This window comes from Aegilops tauschii, chromosome 6 (assembly GCF_002575655.3).
Source record: "Aegilops tauschii subsp. strangulata cultivar AL8/78 chromosome 6, Aet v6.0, whole genome shotgun sequence".
Taxonomy (NCBI): domain Eukaryota; kingdom Viridiplantae; phylum Streptophyta; class Magnoliopsida; order Poales; family Poaceae; genus Aegilops; species Aegilops tauschii.
The window spans coordinates 215,620,568-215,625,578 of NC_053040.3; positions in this window are offsets into that span (position 1 = coordinate 215,620,568).

Here is a 5,011-nt window from a genome sequence, read left to right on the forward strand (position 1 = left end):
ACCAAAATCTGAACCGTGTCTGATGCATCCGTCATCGCAAATGTTTTGCACCTTTTTTGACGGTTTTTTACACCCTCGTTTGCGATTGTTGCATCGCACACAGTTTTGTCGAAGGGTCTCTGATTGTAGTGTCGCGTTAGCAGCATCCTACAGTAGTGAAAACACAACCCATCAATGTAATCCTTAATAATCTCAAACTTCTCCGATATATTGTAGTTTGGAGAATTCAAAAAGACAATAGGACTATCATCTGTAGGTGCAATAGCAACAATTTCATTCTTAACATAAGGAACTATAGCAAGTTCATCTCCATAAGCATAATTCAAATTGGCATCTTGGCCACAACCATAGCAAGCATGAATTTCATCAAAAAGGCATATTTCAAATGAATCCAAGGGATCATAGCAATCACCATAGCATTCATCCTCCGGTAAGCACGAAGGGAAATTAAAAAGTGTATGAGTTGAAGAGTTACTCTCATTAGAAGGTTGGCATGAGTAGCTAATCCACTCTTATATCCTTTGTTCTTCGCTCTCCTCACCATCTTTTTCATCTAATGGGCTCACAATTTCATAAATTTCTTTTTCCATAGACTTCTACAAAAATATTAGTCTCTTCCTGGACAGCGGACACTTTCTCAATAAATGCATCAATATTGGCATTGTATTTATAACTTTGATAGCAATATTTAAGTATAGCAAAATTTTCAGGTCTATAAACAACATCATCAAAAATTCGTACTTTTCAAACAAAGATTCAATTAGATAAGGAACCTTAAAAGCAACAAATTATTCGATTCGTTCCACATCATAGTAACCATATATACCATTAGCATAAGAAGCCAAGGTTTCACTATAATTAAATTCACATGAAAAAGGAAGGTGTGGAGCCTTCATCCTAGACCAACGAGTATAATCATATCTGAAGCATAAATCCCAAACATACTATTGCAAATTATTAATTTGATCCCATAAGAGTTTTCCTTCTTGAGCCAAGCGATAATCCCTAAAGTATTCAAGTTGATCCAATGTGTCTCCCATTATCAAGTTGAAAAGGGTTTTGTCAGGATTACCAAAAGTTCCGGCTCGGCCGGAGGTTCCGGGCACTGGCCGGAAGTTCCGTGCTGAACAGAGAGTTGTCGCATGTTCCTTCTTCCTCAGCTCTCGGCTCTGTGGGTTGTGTATTGTACCTGATTACACATGGTGTTTCTGACTTTGGCAGCAGCCATGTCTAACTTGAATGTAAGGGAAGCTCAAGTAGGAGAGAAGTCAGCTCGGATTGAATAGCACGTGCTCGAGCTATTGTCATGGGTCCACTTGGAGCTTTGGTAGTTGAGGTAGTGTCCATGGGGATGACCGTGGGATGCTCCGCATCATCTCCACCCCCCCTTGGGAAAGATCTGACCTTGGATCAAAAGCCTCATCACCATGGTAGAGAGAGAGATCTTTGACATTGAAGATGTTGCTAATGGAGTCCTTGTCACATGGGATATCGATCTTGTAGGCCTTGTTGTTGTAGTGTTCAAGCACCTTGAAAGGTCCATCGGCTTGCGGTAGAAGCTTGGACTTGCGGTTGTTGTGACACCCAAAATTTTATTTGGCCTTTTCAAAAATTTTATTTGACTTGAGGGAGGTGTTTTAAATTTTTCTTCAAAAGAACCCTCCCTTTCAAAATATTTTTTTATGGCAAGGGTTTTATTTGGATTCACCCAAGACTTGATTTTGGTCTTGGAGGTTCTTTCTTTTTATTTTGGACTCAAACCAAAATGCTTTTCACTTGGGAAAATGCCTTTTGAAAATTCCTTTGAAATTGCCCTATGGCTTTTGGAATGATTCTTTGCCCCTTTCAACAAATCTCTCTTGCCATAACCTTAGTGCAAATCCACTCTCATAAACCTTTCCTCATCTTTGGATCATGATTTACTCCAAATCCAGCAAGTTGGACCTCTCCATAAAAATTTTCCCATTTTATTTCTTATCAAAACAAATTTCTGCCTTCTATTCTAGCTCTTGGAGATTTACAAAGTAGCTACCATTTCTGTTTTCATTTTTGCCCCCAAACGAATTTCCCTTCCTAGTCCTTTGAACCCTCAACCAAGATCCATGAAGATCCACTGGTCTTCAGTTCAAACTTTTCAAACTATACTTGCTACAAGTTTGGACCAGATTTGCCAAATTTGAGGAAATTCATTCAAATCTTCCTCCAAAAATTCTGAGAAAAATCAGGCAGCCTCTGGGTGCATTGAGAGGTCACCTCACCAAGTCCCAGCCCCAGGAAATATTTTCTTCATACCAAATCATTTCGTCGAACACCTACTGGACACTATTTCTATAAGGTTCAGTCAAATTCAGTTAACAGTGTCTGAATCACTGTCGTTTTCTTCAGTGTCTGTTGTCGATCTCGCCAGTGCCCGGCGTCGCCGTGTTTCCTGTCCCCTCCCCCTTGTCCTCTGCACCGCACGAGCGCCTGGATGCTTGCGGGCGTCGGCGACGAGCTGGAGGAGGTGCGCCGCCCCGTGACCGACGCCAGCGGCGGCTTTGCGGCCGCCAGAGAGAGGCGCAGCACAGACGGCTCCACCCAGCGCCGCCCAAGCCACCGGATATCGCCGCGTGGTCTTCCACTCCCCAGTGTGCGCTGCCACCCTCGTCGTGAACCGCTGGGCGCGGAGCGCGCTCTCTGCCGCCGTCGTGCCCGTGCGGCCACCCCACCGTGGACTGGCGCCATTACGCCAAGACCGACCAGGATTAGCAGGGGAACGGCACCAGTACACCTCACTGATGCTGCCTGGCCACCTAAACTCCTTGCCAAGCCGCCGCCTCGCCATAATTGCTCGCCGGAGCAACCTCGTTCTCGGCCACCCCCTCGAGCCGCCTATAAATAGAGGCCCCGAGCTCCAGCTAGTACCCACACCACCTCTGCACTCCACCAAGACCCCGCCTAGCCACTGGAAGAGCCCCGAGGGAGTCTCCTTCCTCGACTCCGGCCGCCGCAACCCGCCACGAGATCCAGCTCGATTCGCTCCCGTGCGTGCACCTCTGCCTCCCATCTCTTGCCAGTAGCTCTCTAGTACATCCCTCCTTCTGACCCGCGCTTCAATTTGAAGTTTGCAGCACACCACCGGAGTTCCCCACCATCGCCCGAGCCGCCGTCCGCCGGAGAAAGTGTCGCCGTTGACGCGGTGCTCCCCGACGCCCAAGTCCACCACCCACCGACGCGGAAGGGCACGCTGATACTCTTGGTACACTCCGATCTCCCTAACTCGCCGTGGTTCGACGCCGGCGACCTCCGCAGCCTTCGGGCGCCTGCGAGGTTTTTCAAACCTGACATGTGGACCCCCCACGTCAGCCTCTCTTCTTCCACCCCCGAAGCGTTTTCTGTTGGCGCCTTCGGGCAGAGTACGTTTTCTCTGTGGGCTGGCGCGTTTCTATTCGAACCGTTTTCTGTTTTCTCAGTTAAGCCCCTGGAACTTCTCTGTTCCATTACAGATGAGTCCCTGGACAGAAACCCTTATAACTTTTTAATAAAAAGTGATTTTTGAGTGATTCTTTTTCTGACAGTCTTATAATTTTGTCTAGTTTTTTATGGGATTTATTTGGAAAAAATTTGGAACAATGTTTATGCACGCGTTGGTTTTCACGTTAGTATGCTTTTTCGCTATACCGTAGGTTCCGGAAGAGGTGACGGAGCCGCGAACTTCGCTGAGCTAGACTCCGACTTCTCCGAACCAGGCAAGCATGTTTGAACCTTTGATATGATAGGTGTTTTGCATGTTTGCCTGAATGGTTGTGCGTGGCATATGAGTATCGGTGAGTATCTCGTTGCTTGTGAGGCAACTACCCGTGTGTTCCAAAGTTACTGTGATCTCTGATGAGAGATGGCCTAGTCATGTGGTGACATGAAGGGCAGTAAGGTGGTACTGTTGTAGCATTCCAGCCTTGCATCATCTAATAAATTCCGACGTTAACGTGGACGGAGTCACGTTATCGTTCTTCCCCCTTCCGTGCTACCACTTGTTTTCTGCCAGAATGCGGTTTAGTAAGTTGGTAACCTCTTTCCGTGTACACACCAAACAGAGGGGCCGGGATGATGGTTCCATGGCCCTGGATTAAAGCCAGTCATCCGGTCAGGGGGCGTGGGTGTTTCCGGTTGGGACCGAGAGGGGGGCACCCCTTAGAGCGCGCGTATAGAAATTTGATCCCATGCTACGCGAGGTTGTAGCCTCCCCGTCTCAAGGTTTTTCTTGAAAGTTGCCGAGGGTGATTCCTGGCTTCGGATTGTTGAATGGGTGTGTACTGGTTAGATGTGTTTCTTCCAAAACACCGTAAACGGAACTAGTCCCCGTGACTACTGAAATCCGTTGGCTGTGGTTAAAGTACAAACTCTGTAGAGTCAAATCCTTCCGAGTAATCGTATCCAAGGTCAAGTATCGTGATCAGCGTATCCATGTCTATGTCATAACCTCGTGGTATATTCTTGTTTCCGGTAAGTGAGCTAGAGTAGTAATCTTGGCTGAACGTTATTCCTGTGGATGGACTAACCCTGTTGTTTGTCTCATGTCTGATTATTCTCTTGATATGATTTAAAATTCATGAGCTACTAAGTTATGAATATAAGCCCTTTATGTGATGTCGCTCAGACGTCCAACTGTGGCATGTTTGTCTCTTACTTTCAATATAAGCCCTTTATGTGATGTCGCTTAGACGTCCGACTGTGGCATGTTTGTCTCTTACTTTCAATATAAGCCCTTTATGTGATGTCGCTCAGACGTCCGACTGTGGCATGTTTGTCTCTTACTTTCAATATAAGCCCTTCATGTGATGTCGCTCAGACGTCCGACTGTGGCATGTTTGTCTCTTACTTTCAATATAAGCCCTTTATTCGATGTCGCTAAGACGTCCGACTGTGGCACGCACTGTCTTTTATTTTCTGTTATAAGCCCTTTATGTGGTGTCGCCCCGACGCCCGACTGCGGCATTATTATTCTTGCAGTTTCCTCTCGAGGAGTCATTCA